The sequence below is a fragment of the Calypte anna genome, chromosome 20, assembly GCF_003957555.1.
Source record: "Calypte anna isolate BGI_N300 chromosome 20, bCalAnn1_v1.p, whole genome shotgun sequence".
NCBI lineage: Eukaryota > Metazoa > Chordata > Aves > Apodiformes > Trochilidae > Calypte > Calypte anna.
The window spans coordinates 547318-567545 of record NC_044265.1 but is presented as its reverse complement, the minus strand read 5'-3'; the positions used below and the strand labels follow the sequence as shown (position 1 = coordinate 567545).

General features: G+C 51.2%; 1 protein-coding gene across 3 annotated transcripts in view; it reads right to left on the bottom strand.

Moving 5' to 3' along the window:
* Positions 1 to 20228, bottom strand: part of RALY (RALY heterogeneous nuclear ribonucleoprotein) — a 109061-nt gene that overhangs the window by 72952 nt on the left and 15881 nt on the right. For all 3 annotated transcript variants that reach the window (XM_030463200.1, XM_030463199.1, XM_008501245.2), the window contains exon 2: positions 3919 to 4033. The gene's annotated coding sequence lies outside the window, so the exon portion shown is untranslated. The remainder of the gene's footprint in view (positions 1 to 3918; positions 4034 to 20228) is intronic.

Sequence of the window (20228 nt, the reverse complement as noted above, 5' to 3'; positions counted from 1 at the left end):
TCCGGCTACATTCCAATATCTGAAGGGGCTACAAGAAAGCTGGGGGAGGGCTTTGGACACGGGGGGGTAGGGAGAGGAGAAGGGAAATGGGTTAAAACTTGAAGAGGGGAGATTGAGGTTGGAGATGAGGAGGAAATTCTTTCATTTGAGAGTGGTGAGATGCTGGCCTAGGGTGCCCAGAGAAGCTGTGGCTGCCCCATCCCTGGCAGTGTTCCAGCCCAGGTTGGATGAGGCTTGGAGCACCCTGGGCTGGTGGGAGGTGTCCCTGACCATGGCAGGGGCTTAGTTCTTCATGATCTTTAAGGCCCCTTCCAACCCAAACCAGTCTGTGATTCTTTGACCTCCAGGTCAGCCACTGGCATCACTCGACCTGCTCAGCGCAGGCTCCAGGCTCTGCAGCAGGCACTGGTGCTGACTCTGAAGCCTCTTCCTCCTTTTTTCATTACACAAACCCACATACTTTGTTCTACCTACTGGGAAGTCAGGGTAGCTCCAATTATTTGGGGTTTTTCTCCTGTTCTTTGGGGTTTTCAAAAACACAGAAGCCACTGAAGGCAACTGAGTTTTACTGCACTCCTGAAAAAGTTGGCATTTCACAAATCTGTGTGGGGTCAGGAGCACCTGGGGATGCTCACAGGGTCTGAGCTGCTGAACTGCATCTTCCCCAGCAATCCCTGTGCTGGGCAGGAATGCTGCTGCTGGGGGGATCACTGCACTCCATCCAGCTCATGCTGGATTCTTCCAGAAGTAGGAAGAGAAACAAAGACCTGACACCTGCTCACATCAGCATCCACCCTGCAGACACCTTGCTGCCTAACTGCATACAGAGGGGTCACTTATTAAAAAGAAAAAAAAAAAAAAAAAAAAAAAAAAAAAAAAAAAAAAAAGAGAAAACAAGCCCCAAAGGCAAAGGGTAAAGCCAGTCTGTGCCAGGCACCAAGGACTTATTGAAATGCTGGAGCTGCAAAGTCAGGGCTGCAAACATCAGAGCCAGGAGCTGGCGGGAGGATGTCCTGGAGCTCCCGGATCTCCCACCTCCCCCTGATCTCCCAGATCACCCTGATCTCCCTGCTTCACACACTGTTGCTCCTTGCCAAGGGCTGAGATTGTTTCCTGATGGTTCCTGACCCCTGCAGAGCCTCTAGGAACAGTCACATCTTCACAGTGATTCACAGCTGAGCTATCCCATGCCCGTTTATGCCCTTGACAAAGGTCTCTAGGCACAGAGGGTAACTCTGTCCCACCATCCGGCTTTTTGAGACCTGACCATGACCCCTGGGGATGCACTGACCACGTCCCACAGCCTCCCCCACCCCAGGCACCGCAGCCCCAGACCAGAGCCTGTACCAGGCACCACAACCTGTGATCTCCTCCTGACCCACGAGGCCTTTTCTAAATGGCCTTTTCTAAATTAAGAAACTTGTTACATCCCTTCCTTCCTTGGCCCCCGGGCTACTAAGAAGGTCACTACCAGATCGTAGCTTAAAGGGGTACCCAGTGCCATCCTAATCCTGGGAGGACAGGAACTGCCAGGGCTGATAAGGACCTGAGCAGGTGATTACAGGGCTGACAGCTCCCTCCCAGCCCCTGCTGCTTCTGGGAACACAGATGGGAAATTTCATCCATTCAGTTTTTCCTGAGCTCCCTCGGGATGCTCTGTGTCCCCTCCCTAGGGGACACATCCGACCCTCCGTGGGTGGACTCAGTAATAGATATTTCTGTGACCTTCCTGCTCCTGGGTACTTTCAGCATCCTCCCCAGCCCTCTGCTTACCCTCAGTGCTATTCTCTGATTGCCTGAATGACAGATATTTTCACAGCCTTTTCTGAGTCCCCCAAGAAATAGGCAGTTTCACAGCTCCCTCTGGAATCACCCTTTGTCCTGAACCCTTCCAATAACTGAAAAATGAAAAATGAAAAACCAAACAACCAACCAGCAGTGTCCAAGAGTTCAGAGGTCCTGTGGAAATGAAGCACTTTGGGGCTGCAGTTCAAGCCCTGCAGTCTACACACAGGATAAAAGACATTTTCCTCCATGCCCACTAAATCCCCTGTACAAGAAGAAGGCTCCATAGTTTAAAGCACTGTTTAATATCCCACCAGCCAAAACAAAACTTTCACAAACTTGTAGCAGTGTTCTGGTTTAAAATGTTTGGAATATTAAAAAAGTAAGCTATTTTTTCAACACTGCTGAATCCTGTGATCTTATTTGCTGAGTTAAGTCCCAGTCTGTGGAATAAGGGCACAGCAGTTCTCTTATTCATGCAGAAAAGGGTTTTTAGCCAGCCCATTTATTTAACGTATCTGTATGTCTGAGTGTTTTAGTCCTGCTTTGTGTTAAGTGTCACGACTACCAGGGGCTGGTATATTAAGCTAGAAGCAGAAAACAGTTTTAGACAAATCATAAGTAAACCTCAATTCCCTTTTTCCTTCAACTGCTCAATTATGGTTTGAAAAAGTTCAGGTGAATCTTTACCCCTCTGTTATTTGGAGTTTCCTGGATTGGATTTCCACATGAGGTTAAGAAGTGTAAAACTCCTGGATCCTTCTTTACTTTATGTTGTATCTCTCAGGGTCCACCTAGCAAAAGCAGAGCTTTTACCCCTATGGTGAGAAGTTTTACCAGGTCACATTGATTTTTTCCTCCCTCCTACATGAGTTCCCAGAAGGAAAACCCAGTCACAATCCCCACTAAAACAAATACTTTACCCCATGACTGTAAACCCTGAGGAACTGGAAACTGAGGACCTGCTTTTATCCATCTGTCTGGGAGCTGGAAAGTCCCCAGTTTAAAACATGACACTGCTCCATCTTCATGTCCTGATTTGTGCATACTGTGGCTGTGCCCTGAAATTTCCATCCAACCTCTGCTGAAGTCCAGGTTTTATTCACATGGAGTCCTGTTACTCTGTTCTTACCAAAACAAAACTCCCCCAAAACCAGGATCAGATCTCCTGGCTCAAGTCTTCATTGACCACATTGCTCAGAAAGCCCAGGAAGTGTTCCCAGCATTTAGGTCAGACTGTGACTGGACCTGATGCCTAAATCCTCTCCCATCCCTCCACAGAACCTTTCCTTCAAAGAGGAGGCCCAGCCCTCCAGACCAAGACCATTCTGGGGGATGGTAAAGCTCATGCCATGTCTTGGTGGCACTTTGGGGTTGCTCATCTTCCTAAACCATGGCCTGAGGATGCTGCTGGACCTTATGGGCTTGGGTGGACTCCTCTGTCCTGAGCAAAGCACTAAGGAACCCAGCCCCAGTTTGCTGGTGTTCAAGGACAAACCAAGAGCATGCTTTCTCCCAGCCCATTTCCAAGAGGATGCTCTGCTCACCCTGCACAGAGGCTGTCCTAGGGTTTTCATCACCCTCCACCACACCAGGAGCTCCACAAGGTGCCTGGCTCTGGGGTAGGCACCACGACAATCTAGAGCAGAGGCCACATCATCCCCAAATCCCAACAGTATTCCCAACCAACTGCAAATGTAACTTCCAGAAGAAATCTATGCAATGAATCAGAAATGAAAACAGGCTGAGCCCCACTGTGTCTACAGCAATCAGAACCTGCCCATCAAGGTGTGATCACAACAGTCCCAATTCTACAGTCAATAGCAGAGGATTCCCAGCACATCCATCAACAGGATGTTGACTACCTGCACACCTACACCAGGCCAAGAGGTGTAAATGTTCAGCAGGCTCAGAGAGAGAAAACCTTCAGCCTGAATCCAGAACCAAGCCACTCACAGAGCTCAGCATCTCGAGCAAGGTGTCCTTGCTGCCCAAATCTCATGCTGAGCCCCTCCTGGCACAGCAGAGGAGCTGCAGCTGGGAACTGCAGGGCTCTCTCCATCACTCCTCAAGTCTAAAGCCACCTCAAGGCTATGGTTCTATGGTTCTATGGTTCAAGGTCCAATTACTTACTGGGACTGGCGCAGGCACTTGGGCTTTGTTGCTCCTTCCCGTCCCTGGTCCCTGGTCCTGGTCCCTGGTCTGGGAGCAGGTAGGTGCAGCACCCCTCTATGGTCTCAGCTTCACCCTGCAAGAATCAGGACAGGGAGGGTTTTGTTGCCAGCTGTGGTGAGCAGATAATCCCCTACTTTCTAACCCTCAGCAGAGACAGGTTTGCTGGGCTGGGAAAGCCAAGTCACTGCCTGGGTGTCTGCAAGGATCAGCCCCAGGACTGCCCCAGCTAAGACTCTGAGCAGCTTAGCAAGGAGCTCAGAGCCAGAGCTGAGCACTGGGGAAGCTGCTGGGGAGGTGGCTCAGAGTGGTTGGGGGGGGCATGGGGAACCCCCCTGGGACTGCTGCATGGTTGTGATGCCAGTGAGGGAAGTGGCAGAGAGATGCAGGCAAGAAGTTTTGGTCCTGATGGCTGGGATTTGTTCAGAGAAAACAGTCTCTTCAAACTGAAAGATCCCACAGGAAAGCAGTATTTTTTTCATGGTTTCATTGAGCCTTTTTTTCATCTTTTGAAAATGTATTTTGAAACTGGAGGTTTTGCTTTGGCTCAGGCAAACTTGAATTGAAACATTTTGCTGATGGAATTGAAATGTTCTGCATTAAATCAGTTCCTCTGGATCCCCTGAGCTCTCAGGACACCTCCTGGGACTTTAAATTACGGAGCTTCCCCTTCCCTGCCGTGGGCCGAGATGCCTGGCAGGACTGACACAGAGAGAGCCCTGCTGGGCAGAAACACAGCCAGAACATTACTGTTTGGAGCTGGGAGCTGATGAGCTTTTCAGGGCATTTTTATGCCCACTGACCCAGGTGGCTCAGCAGCATCAGCACAGCCTAGGCAGCAGTGCTGCTCTCAGAGGAGGCTGCAGGGCTTGGCTGCTCATCCCAAAAGCTAACTGCTCCAGAGCTGACATCCTGGCCTCACCAAATCCTCCCTCCCCTGCAGCCAAAGCCACAGACTCCTTCCCCAGACACTGGAAGCTGTGGGTGAATGCATGGCAAGGTGGTGAGACCTTCTCCATGCTTCATGCTCCCCAGGGCTGCAGGACAAGGATGGTCCCTCTGAGCACACAGACTGCACCAGCCAGAGCTGATGGGAACAGGATCCAAGGCTCCACACTCCCACTCCAGAGCCCAAGCCATCACCCAGATGCAGTGATTTAAACCCCTTCTTTCACATCACCCTTCTTGGGCAATAAATCACTCTGGGATTCCTGCTCTGCTTTCTCTACCCTCCTCAAACCACTGATGGTTCCCACCTCCTGCCTTCCAAGCAGTGTTTCCTGAGTAACCATGACTCTTCCTGAAAGAACAACACTTTTTCCACCCTGCTTTGCAAACACTCAGGCAGACAGGGTGCCTGATCCCATGGAGGGGCTCTCAGGGCTCCTCCACTCATCCTAAGCCTTGGGGTGAGTGGTTGTAGTTACCCACCCAGCCTCCCAGGAGACTCTCTCCCTGCTCAGAGTCTCACTGCAGTCTCAGTCGTGCCACAGCACTGTCCAAGGTCAAACTGGAATGAAGCTTTTCATTAAAGCAGAGGAAACCCTAAAGAAACCTCTGTCTCTTTCTCTAAAGAGCAGAGAAATGAAGCTCTGGGCTTCATCCCACAACGAGGTGACCCAGACCTGATCAGAGGTGCCAGCCTGGCTTTCCCAGCAGAAGGCTGTACACTCCAGCAGTGCCCTGATGGATAATCCTTCCTGCACAGGAGGTCAAAGTTCTGCATGAAAAAGCCACCAGTGACAAAGGCCAAAAGCAGGGACACTGCCACATGGCCATGTTTCCCCTCCCATCATCCAGGGTCCCAACAAAGCACTCAAGCTGATGAACTCCCCAGTCCCATTTACCAGCTCCTCCCCCCTTTCAGTGTTCCCATCACTCAAGTTTACTGAACCTCTGCAGAGGTCTCATCTCTCAGCAGTTCAAACAAAGATGTCAGTTGTCAGACTCAGTGATGGGTGCAGCACCACAGAAGGGGCCTTTGGGCAGGAGAGATGAAGAAGAGGGAAGAGATTAAAGGAAACTTGAGGCCAGCCCAGGTCTGAGCAGAGCCCTGAACACCAAAGTCTCAGAGACACTGGAGAGGTGGAAAATAAAAAGCAAATGGCTCATGGCCTGCTCTGATACACCTGCCCAAGCCCTGAAGGTCCCTGTTCCACTGGGACAGAACAGGGCAGCTGGACAATTACAGAAACAAATCCCTGAAGGGAAGGAAGAACAGAGATTTCACCTGAGAAGTTCTGAATACTTTTCCCATCCTCCTCCTAATCTCCCCAAGACACCCCGATTGAATCACAAGTGCTTATCTTGCTCCTAAAGCTTTCTCCTGCTGCTAAGAACAATGCAAAGTGTGCAAAGGAAGGGAAAGCAGGAGGGGCAGAGGGACACAGTGCAGCTGAGACCATCAGAACCTCTGAGCTCTGCTCTTGGCTCCACTGAGCACCTCTTTGAGACCCAGGGCAGAGTGACTGCATCTGTGTCCCTTTCAATGTCAAGTGGAAGCTGGACAGGAGGTGACAGAAAAACCTCACCACTTGGAAGATCGAGGGAACTAAGTAAAGAAAGTCCACATCTGCTGCTGCATAATCTCTCATTTCCCAGACCCACAAATCACAGAATTGTTTTGGTTTGGAAAGACCTTTAAGACCAGGTCCAACCATTAACATAACTCCACCAAGTCTGATGCTAAAGCACATCCCCCAGCACCAAATCCACACAGCTTTGAGACTCTTCTCGGGATGGGGACTCAAACATCTCCCAGGGCACCCTCGGCCAGGCCCTGACAACCCTTTTAGGGAAGAAGTTTCTCCTAATATCCAACCTAAATCTCCCTTGGCACAACTTGAGGCCGTTCCTCTCATCCCATCCCTTGTTCCTTGGGAGTAGAGCCCGACCCCCCCCTGGCTCCAACCTCCTCTCAGGGGGTTGCAGAGATCCAGAAGGTCTCCCCTCAGCCTCCTCTGCTCCAGGATCAACACCCCCAGGGCCCTCAGCCCCTCCTGGGCAGACTTTGTGCTCCAGACCCTTCCCCAGCTCCATTTCCCTCCTCTGGACACTCTCCATCCCCTCAATGTCCTTCTTGTCCTGAGGGGCCCAGAACTGAGCCCAGGGTTTGAGGTGTGAGCTCAGCAGTGCCCAGCACAGGGGACAATCCCTGCCCTGCTCCTCTGCCCACACCAGCAATGATCCCAGACAGGATCCTGGTGGCCTTCCTGGCTTCATGAACATCTAAATGAAAGACCAAATTGCCCCTCTCCATACCAAGCTCCCAGTGAGTCCTGACAAATCCAGGCAGCAGGAGCAGCAGACTCCAGCACTTCCAAGGGTGGATTCACTGGATGCAGTGAACAGTCCTGGGATATTTCTAGAACCACTTCAACCCCTGATGCAAAAGTGAAGAAGGAGGTAAGTACCCTGCCAAAATACAGTAACATTTTTCAGACAAAGTAACTGCACTAAAATGTGTGGTTTGTTTGCACTCTGGACTCCCAAAGCATTTTCCTTCCCTGCCTGAATGACAACAGGCATAAAAATTAAATATAAATTCTCTAACAAAAAGCAAAAAGCACTGAAGGGTAATAAATCACAGGGTCTGGAAGGCATTCAGAGGAAGTTGGGGGATGGAAGAAAGGATGAAATAGTGTAGATACTGACAAAGATATATCACAGGCCCTTAAAAACCCCAGACTCATCCCCAGGGCTGGGGACTCACCCAATGGGCTGAATTCTGATGAAGCCACAGAGGTTCTTCTCCCACTGAAGCTTTGGGGTGAGGACATGGTGCCCACAGTCCCACAGAGCCCCAAGCACAGTGACATAGTGACACAGTCACCCAGCACCATGCTCACCCCCACATCTTTGTGGGGACAAACTCACACTGTTCCCTCAAGCCACAATTCCCTCCTGGCTGCTGACAGCCCAGACCTGCCAGCAGAAACTCTGTTCTGGAAGCTTCCAACACACTTTGTCCCACCCAGGACCTGTGCCCTTCTCCAGATCCATGTGCCAAGTGTCCAACACCGGGATCCATGGGGGACTCCAGAGGAAAGGCAGAGGGAGCATCCTGGTGGTGCAGCAGGGAGATGCACGGATGTCTCACAGCAGGGACCCCCCTGGATGCCACCTGATAGTCTTACACTGACATTACAGGAACCTGAGATGCTCCCCAGAGCATCACACAGCAGGACAATCTTTTGGAGCTGCTATACAACAACACCAATTTTCTTCTGATATAAATAAGATCTATACTTGAACAATTTTTTTTTAGTTAATTTTTTTTTTTAATTTAGCAAGCCCCTCCTACTTCATTAAACGTAAAGATCAGGCTCTCCAGGGGTTTCCTCCTCAACTGGGGCAGGAAATGAGATGACAGAGAATGCAATTTAATTGGGGATGAAGCTCCAACTTTACACTGCCTATTGTAATTATGTGTCATTTGAAAACAAGTGTGGAGCAGGTGTGAAATGGCACCAGCTCTGGATGCTCATAAAAACGTTGACACCAGCAGCATCTCAGTGAGCATCTCAGCAGTGAGAATTAGATGTTGCAACTTGAAAACTCCTTTCTTCCCTTGTTCCTCCGAACCTTTCAGGAAAAAATTCCTTCTGAAATGGCAGGGAGGGAACAGCCCCTCTGTGAAGCCCAGGGCAGGCAGCCTGGAGCATCTTTTGTAATGGAGAAATGAAACCCCAAACTATGTCCCAGCCCAGGAACATCCCAGTGGGGTCAGGGAGAGGTCTATTTTCCTGTTTTACATCAAGGGACAAAGATGCAGCTCCCCATCATCTCTCCTTTTAACTCACATCTCTATCTTCTGCCTATAAATTCTCTCCTGCTGGCAAAGGTCAGCAGCCAGTTGGAAGCTCTGCTTCCCCACCTTGCTCATCTGGGGACACTTTGCTGCCTCCTCCCACCAGGAAAATGCTGACAACAAAACTAATCAGAGGGCAGGAGGGCCCCAGGGGGGGCAAGGCATGACAGAGAGGATGGGCCCTCAGGGACCAGCCAGAAATTCAGGAGATTCACCAGCAAGTTCCTGGCTCTTTCCCTTCCTGACCTTGGGCTCCAGCTCTGTGCCTCCACCTCACCTCTCCTCACTGAGGCTGATCACATTTCCCACAGATGGGCATGGGGATCAATTCATCTCTGCTAAGGAAACAAACTATTAGGATGGGCACAAGGGCCCTTTGAGAATAAAATTAGATATTTTTTTTCCACTGGCTTTTGGGGAATGGAACCAAGAATGACTGTAACCTGCAGTGGCCAGGACTGGGCTTTTTACAAGATTTGGGTCTTTCTAAAATAATCCTCCCAAGTCTGAGGTGAGTGAATTACAGAGGTGTTTGTTGTGCATTTCAGGAGGGGTCAATGGATGGGAGGGGATGGTGGCAGCATCATGACCTGTCCCAGACAGCTCACACACCCCATGGGGCTCAGCACCTGCTCCCAACAACCCAAAAACTGCAGCAAGGTGCCAGTTCCCTGCTTCTGGGACCATCTCCCATCATCTCCTACCAGTTTGGGGCATTAAATATTTCACAGGAATAGCAGCTGCCCAGCACCCTCCCCAAAAGGAGATGTTCCAGGCAGAAGGGCTGAGTCCACAGGGCTCGCACTGGGGACAAAGAGAGTTCCCCAGACACAGCTCCAGCATCATCTCCCTTCTCCTGGATTCTGCCAGGATCTGACCCAAACTGCTTGATGAAAAGCCTTCAGGCCAGCACTCTGCATCTACAAGTCTGGACTGAGAACAGCACCAGGCAGAGGCATTTTGGTACAGTCAGTAGAGTTAGGTTAATGGCTAGACTTGATGGTCTCAAAGGTCTTTTCCAACCAGACTGATTCTGATTTCCCAAGCCCCCGTGGGCTTTGCACTATTGCACAAGGAGCTAACTGCTCCAAGGCAGAGGGATTCAAACCAACCCAACAACCCTGGGGCTGATGCTGCAGGGTTTGTTTCCACAGCAGGCAGCAGGTCTGGTGGGGGTTAACTCCTCACTCAGCTTTTGTTGTCACCTGGACTGATAAAATTCATAACCACAAACCACCTTCATCCTAAAATTAAATGAGGGCTCACAGGCTACCCCCCAGCCTGGGCTGTGGACCCAGCAGCCCCTCAGAGCTCAAACCACTCAGCTTTTCACCCCTTGTCCAGCACTGGCAGTGCCTGTGGCACACACCAACCCCTGGGCATCCCCACAGCACACACCTCAGCCACTCTCCAAACAGCTCCTGGGAAGTTGGGACTGCTTCAACTTGGAAACAGAATGAAAAACACCTCAGTGTCTCCAGCCAGCAATGGTTTCTCCCATCTCTAAACCACAGAGAGGGTCTCAGCTACAAGTGCAAGAGGAATCATGGCCCCCAGAGATGGAAGGGAAGGGCAGGGATGCCCAAAGTCACCTGCCAAAATTTCAGCCGTGGAGACAAGGGGTTTAATCCCATACTCCACTATCATCTCAGTTCAGTGTTTGATTTTACACAACTCTGGTCCAGCAGATCTGCCCTTGTTCTGCTTGATTCTGCCTCTCTCACTCATTTATGTATATATTATCCAGTCCCTACACCATTTTTAATAGCTTCTTCACTCGTGTGCCCTCCTGTCTAACTCCAGCAACACCAGCACAAGGCTGGCTGAGGGTACAAAGAGGCTGACATTTCTCTTTTGAGTAATTTGCAGTGGATTTCTTGCCTGTTTGATGTTGTCGTTTTGTGCTCTGCACTGATGTGACATTACTTATTGTTAAATATTCTTATCTGTTACATACAGTTCTGCTTAAAGGTCAGTGCATGAACCCCTGACAGTGCTTGTTGCTGCCCTGCTCCAAAGCCAATTTGTCATTCCCCCCCTTTGATAGTCTCATCTGAGCTTCACTTCTTTTTTTCCATTAATTCAGGCACAGTAGAGAGCCATTAAAAAATGCAAAGTATCTCAGCCATTTAGATTGACAGCTGGATAGGAAATCATTAGCTTGGGCAGCAGGGCTGGCACGGGGGGCTGAGGTGATATTGCCCATGCAAATCCAGCAGCAGCTTCTTGTTGGGAACTGTGTGGATGCCCCTGAGACCTCCATGTTCCTGCTCTCACTGAAAAGCACCTGAGCCTTGTCCAGCACCTTGTCTCCCAGCCTGGGTTGCAGTGGGATGCAGCAGAATCCCACACCACCCTCTCTTGGCAGAGGACAAGGACAAGCTCAAGCCATCCTCACCAAATCCACCCCAAGTGAAGCACAGGGTGGTGCTGATCCATCTTCCCCGGTCTAAGCCTGCTCCCACCCAGGTAAACCCACACCTGCATCTGCCCACTCTCACTTTTTATCTCTCTGACCAAGGAAGTCCCCCCTGGCACCCCAGTGTGCTGCTCCCTCCCATGGCACCTCTGCTGTGGGCATGGGGGTGCTGGGACACCGTGGATGGGACTCAGCAATCCCACCCCTCCTACCTTGGGACTGAAGCAGCTCTGAATCATGGAATAGTTTGGGTTGGAAGGGACCTTTAAAGGTCACCCAGTCCAAGCCCCCTGCAGTGAGCAGGGACAGAGCCCTGTCCAACCTGACCTGGAATGTTTCCAGGATGGAGCATCTACCACCCCCCTGGGCAGCCTGGGCCAGTGTCTCACTACCCTCACTGCAGAAGATTTCTTCCTTTTATTGAGTGTAAATCTCCCCTCTTTCAGTTTACAACCATCACTCCCTGTACTGTCACTACAGGCCCTGCTAAGAAGTCCATCCCCATCTTTCTCATACGGCCCCTTGAAGTACTGAAAATCAAGTCTCCTTGCAGCCTTCCCTTCTCCCTGCTGCAGAGCCCCAAGTCCCTCAGCCTGGCTCAGAGCAGAGCTGCCCCAGCCTCTCCTGGCTGCATCTCCCCAGCACATGAGGGGTACAGCTGCCTGGGACCTTGAGGGGCTCTCCTGGGGGGGACAAGGTGGTCACACAGCCTCAGAGGGACACACGTCAGCCTGGCACCAACACAGCCCTCACATCCCCAGCTCAGCTCACACCAGCAGCCACCAGGGCCTTGTAAAACCCATTTTACTGCTCTGCTGGAGCCTGTGTGCTTTTAGACCTCCATCCAGCAAAGTGCTTCAGCACATCCTGCACCCCCAGCACACAAAGAGCATTAATTCCACCCAGGGAGCCATTCAGGCACTGAAACTGAAGCCCAGACCTCAGTGAGCAGCTGGGTTGGGACTTCAGAGCAGAAGAAAGGGGATGGAGAGGACTGAGCTGGTGACAAGGACCAGGGTGGAGATGCAGGGATGGGGCAGGCTGAGCTGAAAAAAGCAGGACCAGGGAAATGCCCATCGAGCTGGAGAGGTGGATTCTGCTGAGAAGGAGGAGGATTGAGCACAACTCCAAGTGCCACACGGCAAAACACGTGCTTGTTTCAGCACCTGCCAAACAGAAAAACATTTGATTGTTTATTCAAAGTGACATTCCATTTTGCATTGTGCTGAATCATTTTGTACTTTTATGTAGCCAGGAATAAACACCCAAACTCTTCCTCCTCTCAGTACGATGCAAAGAAAAGCTGCATTTTGCTGGATGGAATCAAGTCTGAGGGTTTTTTCTCCACTTTGGGTATGAACAAGATCATGGATAGAAAGGAAAATCCTACTGCCCCCCCTCAGTTCTAGGCTCACCGAGATAAGTCCAGTTCCCCCCATGCCAGAGGCCTCCTGGTGCAGCCCTGGACATGCACACCCTGTGTGGGTCCAGCCCCCCAGAGATGTTCTGCCAGCAGCTGCCTTGGTACAGAAGCCCTGAGCAGGCTGCACCTTCCCCTAGGTCCCTGCCTTGTAACCATGGATCCATCTGCACACAGGGGCTCCTCTCCCCTAACATCTCTGCCTCTCACAGAGGTGCCTTCCTCATCCTCATCCTCTCTAGGTCAGCACAAACACCAAAAAACTCCCTGGCACAAAGAGCTGCTCACATCCCAGGTGCTCAGCGTAGCTACACCAACTCCGAGTGGGATGAACCTGTGCTGCTGCCCTGCCCTTCTCTACCTGGGGGCAGGGAGAAGGGTGAGAGCTGGCTTCACATGCTAGAGGTGTGAGAAAACTCAGGTCCCCTCCGGGTGTGGGGACAGGGTGTCCTGCAGCTAAAAATACAGAGACAAGCCAAACAGTTAAGGCTAACAAGAGGCATTGATAGAGTGACTGAAGACAAAAACAGAACCTGTTTATTTATGTAGCCAGAGCCCATCCAGCAAGAGACTGACCCCCTGCACAGATGCTGCCTGCCTGATGGACAGGCTCCTGCCAGCTGCAGGACTCCAATTTCTCACACAGACACAGGGGTTGCCTCTCTCCTGCCCCTCTTGCAGCCTCACCTCTTTCTTTTCATTATTTTCAGCTGCCACAACATGCAGGGCAGAGGGAAACAGCAAGGGATGGCAGAGACTCTGCTGGAAGAGACTCAGGATCCAGGCCTCAGCAGGATCATGCCCAGACCTGACCAGAGTTTGTGGAACCCAAGATGAAAACCAATCCCCAGGGTTCCACCAACAACCTGAGCTGGGTGGGAGAAGTGCTGTGCCTGCTGCAGAACTGGGCTGCTCTGGGCTGCCCAAAGTGCTGCCACTGCCCCTTCCTCAGGGCTCCTGCCCTGCACCAGACCTGGACATCTGCTGCACCTGGGGTTTGGTTCTTCACCAGCTCAAAAGAATCCTCTTGGGAAAAGTTCCTCGAGCAAAAGAAGCAGGATACAATTGCAAGGTGGCAGAGCTGGCATGTGACAGCCCTAGGTCCAGTCTGGCTCTTCTGAGACCCCATCACTCTCATGAGACCCATCTGGAGTGTCATATTCTGGGGTCCCCAACAGCAGAAGGACACGGAGCTGTTGGAGTGAGTCCAGAGGAGGCCCTGGAGCTGCTGCGAGGGCTGGAGCAGCTCTGGAGCCAGGCTGAGAGTTGGGGGTGTTCAGCCTGGAGAAGAGAAGGGAGCAATGGGGAGACCTTAGAGCACCTTCCAGTGCCTGAAGGGGCTCCAGGAAAGCTGGGGAGGGACTTGGGACAAGGGCAGGGAGGAATGGGATGAGGGGGAATAGTCTCAAGCTGAAGGAGGGGAGATTGAGATGAGATCTTAGGAAGCAATTCTTAGTTGTGAGGGTGCTGAGCCCCTGTCCCAGGGTGCCCAGAGAAGCTGTGGCTGCCCCATCCCTGGCAGTGTTCCAGCCCAGGTTGGATGGGGCTTGGAGCAGCCTGGGCTGTGGGAGGTGTCCCTGAGCATGGCAGGGGTGGCACTGGGGGAGCTTTAGGGTCCCTTCCAACCCAAACCAGTCTGGAGCTCTAGGGGACAGGGATTGTCCTGGAGCCAGCTCTCAAGTAGCCACATCTCAGGTAGCTCAACCAGCCTGCAGATGGCCATGGGTGTCAAACATCAGCCACACAGATGGGAAGATTTGGGCAAGGGGAAGAGTCAGGCTATTTGGACATGAGCCTTGCCCTGAGCAGATGCCTTCCTTACCATGAGAATTCTGTCTTCACCAAAAGCCCTTCACTACAAAAGAGAAGGAAGATACAAACATGCCTGAAGGAATATTTTGCTGCATTTGGGACAGCATCTGTCCCAACCAACACCTCTGCTGCATGTGTGACTGTACACCAGTACACCAGTACGTCCCAGTGCACATCAGGGGTACCAGGACTGACCTGACTTGAAGCTTAACTGGGATGGAAGTTGTGGTCTGTAAAGCTTCCTTCTTCTCAGCTTCTCTTCCCAGAGATCTCCAAGCTTGAGACAAACCTTGCAAAAGGCTGTGATAGGATGAAGGTTTACTCAGCCTGATTTTGCTGCCACCTGGCTCTTACAGGAGTCTGGGAAATCACAGGGAACATCAAGAGCAGAAGTACAGACGAGGCCCAGGGGAGAGCTGCTTGGCAGAGTCCTTTTCTCCAATTAACACCTGCAAAGTTTCATCTACCAAGGTTAAACAGTGCAAGCAGAGCCCGGCAGGGGCCAGGAAGCAGCTGCTGGGGGGCAGCAGGGAGGAGGAGGCATCCTGCTGGCTGTCAGCATCACTTACAACAGCAAATCTGGAGCTAAGTGGACTCCAGAAGCTTTCAGAAGTCTGGCTGTGAGAAGCAAAAGGTCCTGCTGAATTAGCTGTATGGAGGAATGCATCAGCAGCCAGGGACTGGAGGTGCCCATGCTACCCAGGAGCCAAGCAGAGGGGATGCTCAGGACAGGTAACCTGCTGCTGCTGCTTCCTGAGCCCTTGGACACATTCCTGCAGAGAGAGGTGGTGTCCTTCCCACATCTCACATGTCTCTGCCCACAGCTTTGGTGCCAGCAGGAGAGAAACCACTGAAGCAACCTGAGAAGACATCAGCTCAACATCTGATCTTGAGCCACCTCTACTGGAAAAGCATTTCTAGCAAACCCACCTTGTACCCCCCTGTGCATCACCCTCCCCGCCCAAACCCCAGTGGGCTCTTTCATCCAGAGGCTGCCAGGCCTCCCTTCTCCTGTCCCACTTGAGCTGTGTCCACTGGGACACATCCACACCCCACCTGCTCAGGCTGAGAAGTCAAACATCTCTCCACAGTTCCAGACTATAATATAATGCAGCTTCCACAGCTAACACTTGCCAAAGTGTCACCAGTGCTTCTGTGACAAATATCTGACATCCCACCCACCAGACAGAGCTACCAGGGATGAAGGGCTCAGAGCTGAGATGCAGCAAGCTCAGGACTCAGCCTCCAGCCCCTGGGGTTCTGCAGCACCCAAGCACAGGGGCCAGAGCCCCATGGAATAACTGCAGGCAGAGCACAAACAAACCCAACCAACACACACTCCAAGGAAAGAAACAAGACAGGAGGTTTATTTCTTGGTTGCAAGTGAAAATAGCTGGGGCTGTCAGAGCTCAGGTTCTGCCAGGCAGTGTGAATGAGCACAGTGCTGACACCAAAATGTTGCCACTAAAATCCCATCGGGAGCTCCCAGAGGAGACTCAGGGACTGGCAGGCTGCCAGGCTGAGCTTTCCATCCAGGGCTCCTCTATTCAATTTGCTTTCCTTCATTAACCTCAATGGATTTACACTCGAGACCAGCACTGAAAAAAATCAATTATCCACCTCTTTAACCTCGCTGCCCTGATATTATTCCCTCTGCCCCACATTTGGCTCCCTCTGATCCCTGGGTGCTTGCAGGCCTGACAGATGTTTGGGTACAGCCATCAGGCTGCAGGAAAAGCCTCCTCCTGCCTTCACCATGCTAAGGAAATGACTAAGCCTCAGTTGCTTTTCCAAGAGTGATTTCAGCAATAAACTACAAAAATATTCATAGAAAACTCCAGAGCTTTATGTGCTGTTGTCCCCTCTGTCACTTGCTCTGGATTGCTTGGATTAAGGTCTGTGCCATGCTGTAAGGATCCAGCTCCCAGGGCTGGGAATGCTTCTGCTTTTAGCTCATTTCTGAGGACAGGCACATGGGGGGAAAGCCGATCTGGGCAGTTTTACAGAGCAGGAGTTTGCCAGGCAGGAACCATTCATCCTGGGTTTGGAGCAGAGCACAAGTCACAAGAGGAAAAACCTCCAGTGTGGGAAAAAGAATCTTGGTGCTACTTGTCCTCTGAGAGCTGACCAGAGCCCCAAGCAGAGCTGACCTGACCACGAAGCAAAGGAACCTCTGCTGCCCCCCCACCACGGAGCTTCAGACACAAACCCCAGCAAACCCCAGCCCAGTGGCCACCTGGATGCTTGGTCATGGTGCACAGACCCCAGCCCATCCCTGGGGCCCTGGGAGGGTCCTTTCTCACCCCCATCTCACTCAGACACCTCCTGAGAACCTACTAACAACAGAGACTGCTTCTAACAGCCACAGGACACTGAGCTTGGCCTCAGGGACCTCCCAGGGGGATTAACTCAGGGACCATCCAGGGATGCTCAGAGGGATCTCTCAGGGGTGCCCAGAGGTGTCAGTGCTTGCACAGCTCCAGGCAGAGCCAGACATTAATTCTCTACTAAATTGGGTGGTTTGTTGTATACAAGCAAATTCTCTTTTTTTTTTCTTTTTTCTTTCTTTTTTTTTTAATGAAATGGGTGTATCAGTATGATTAGGCATAGTCGTTACATGCAGCCTTTAATTAGATTTGTGTAATTAGAGATTCACCAAGTTATCTCACACAGGGGAGGAAATATTGCTTGGCTGGGGTTATAGGAGACATCGACAGCCACATTTGTCTGTGGCTCCCAGAGCTGACAATAATCTGAAACAAATGACATATTCAATGTTGATGCACAGACAAGGTGTGCATAATGCTCAATTCTGGCACATTTTGCTTGGCTAAGAGGTAGAAATCAGGCAAGAGCAAGTGGAATATATCACAGTCCCTTCCTACTGGTACTTTCTCCTGCTAAGATGCTCACCCACCCAGTCAGGGTGAGCAGGAGGTTGGTGCTTTGGGAGGCACCAGCCCCAGTCCCCAGCTGGGCTCACTGCAACAGAGCAGGCCAGGAGGAGGGAATGTCCCCAAGTCACCCCTGCAGCTTGGACACAGGAATGGGATATTCACACACCAAATGCAGAGGGAGACATTTGGAGAAAGCCTAATGGCTTGGAAGGCTTTTGCAGATGATGAGATGGGCAGATGGGGTGCAGAATCACACAGCTCCAGCTCCACTGCTGCACCAGATGGGAAGCATCCATGGGAAGCTGGTTGCCCAGTTTTGGTTTGTTTATCCTAGCACACGAAAGCTGAGAGATGATCACACAAAAGCTGAGAGATGATCCAGCTGCTTTCCACAGGGACAAGCACCAGGCCAGGTGGAAAATCACCTGAGGCACAGCAGAGCCAGCCCTGGGAGCAATGCCACAAGCTGCCAGCACAGAGGGGCTGCACTGCTCCCCAGCTCTGCTCCCAAAGGTGAGCATAAGAGAAGAAAAAATCCCAAACACCCCCTTTGGTTACATTTGGGGTTTTTCATAAGCAGTTACGAGACAGAAACACCCAAGCTGGGTGCTCCCTTCAGGCCAGAGTCCAGCACACACCAGTGCAAGGGGCTGGTGCAGCCTTGGTTTGTTGCTTTGCTCTTCAGAGATTCCCGGCTCCTCCTGACTCTCATGAGGAACATCAAACTGGAAGAAACACCTTTTGGAGCTGAAGCATCAACACACTTGGTATGATCAAGTTGGGATGCAACAGCCATGAGGCTGCCATATAAGAAGAAATTATCTCACCAGTTTCCTTCATCACAGAACCAGAGAATGGGTTGGGTTGGAGGGGACCCTGACATCATCCAGTTCCAAAGCCCTGCATGGTCAGGGACATCTCCCAACAGACCAGGGTGCTCCAAGCCCCATCCAACCTGGCCTGAGGTTTGACTTCGTTAGGTTTGGCCTTAGGAGAGGGAGAGGAACATCCAGCTGTCCTGGAATGGATCAAGCTGAAAACAAGCAGCCACTGGCATTACTACTGACACACAAGTAAGTTACCTCTGCCAGCCAGAGGTTTGACACAGATGGAAAAAATATAGGAATTTGGGGAGGGAGGGTTATTTCCTTATGGAAATAATGACCAGAAAAGAGAAGAACAAATTTATCCAAGGTCATTGGCACATAAACACTTTTGTACTTCCTTCAAGTCCTATCTCCAAGATGGAAGGAAGAGGACATCTTTTCCAATAATTGTGGCATTTGCTCAGGATCCAGCTCCAGAGTGGAGAGTTATATTTCTTTATATATATATAAATATATCCTGGAGCCCATGTGTACACATGCACACAGAGCTCCCTTGTGGCCTCCTGTCAGAAACATCTTATTACACTTCACCCTCTCAGAAACAGCCCCTTCTCCAGAGCAGTATCCTCCTCTCTTTCTCCCGTGGATCCTCAGGTACCACACGCTTTGTAGGAGAGGAGTTTATTCATTCCAAGATGCCTCCCCTGCCCCCCAAAGAAACTGTTAGCATAAACCCATTATAACATAATGAATATCATATAATATCATTATCTATCTGATTGGGCTTCTTTGGACACATCAGAATACAGAGCTTTTCCCTAAGCCCCTCTTTCTGGAAGGAGTATTTAACAATTTGGTAGCCTTCACACAGCCTTGTACCCACAGCAATGCTGCTTAACTCCAGAATATTTTCCCTCCACATCTTCTCACACCCAGAGGTGGATGGAGTGTCCCTGCAGGGTAATGCTACAAATCACCCTTGGAATGACCATGCAGAGCCTCAGTCTGCTGCCACCAAAGAAATGGTGTTTCCCTGCAAGCATCCACTGGGCTTGGTTAAACCAAGGGAGGGAAGTCCAAGGGGTCTCAGCAGCTGCTTTGCTTGAGCCCCTTCATCTCTGATGAGCAACTGTGTCTGGCAGACACATCCTTTGCACCTTCACCCACCCACTAAAATCACCCCATCAGCTCTCAGACAGGTTTCACTGGGCACCACTGGTACACTGCACAAGCTCCAGGAGCAAAGAATGGAGGGAGCAGCAGGGAAAGCAACAGTTGGAAGACCCAGGAAAACATAAATTCATCATTTTTTTCCCTTATTTTAAAGTGCATCATGTAACAGTACGGCAGTGACCAACAGCAGCCTCATCCATCTCCAGACCTGTCTGGAAAGGGTCTGACCCCATGTCCACACAGACCCTGTCTGCCTTCATTGTCACAACTCCCTGACCTCTGAAATCAGTGACATTTCTGAGCCAGGAGCTCATCCCAAAAGAGCCACAGGTCTTCTGCCCACCTGAGTGTCACCTCCTCCACCCCAGGCAGGTGGGGAATACCCAGTTCTGAGCATGCACCTTGTCCATACAGAGGGGACACGACTGGGACATGCCAGGTGGTCCAGGTGGCAGCCCTGCCCCTGCAAACCTGGCACCTCCAGCAGGTGGGACACCTCTGGGTCCAGTGCCACAACCCAAGTCCTTTTTTCTCAGGTCCTCTGAGACATTTCCACACACTGTTCCACAGACACTTTGAGCACTCCAGCCTCGTGGGGACACTGAAACCCAAACTCATTTTAATTCATCTCAAGGTAGAAAAGCATCTGGTGGCAGAGCTGGCAGCAGGATCTGAACTGCCCCCCACATGGAGGTGCAGAAAAACTCCCTCAGCTCTTCCCTCCATGGCAGTTCCTGGCACATCACTGCACCAGGGGCTGAGTGGCACCAGGAGCACAAAGCATTTGGGAAAGCAACAAGAAAATTTTCCCCAGTGAAACTGGAGCCTGAGGTTTGCCCATTAGGTTATTTTTACAGCTAGGGAAATGAAGCAGAGCCAAGAAATGGCCTCCAGCCATGGAGCAGCTATTGGC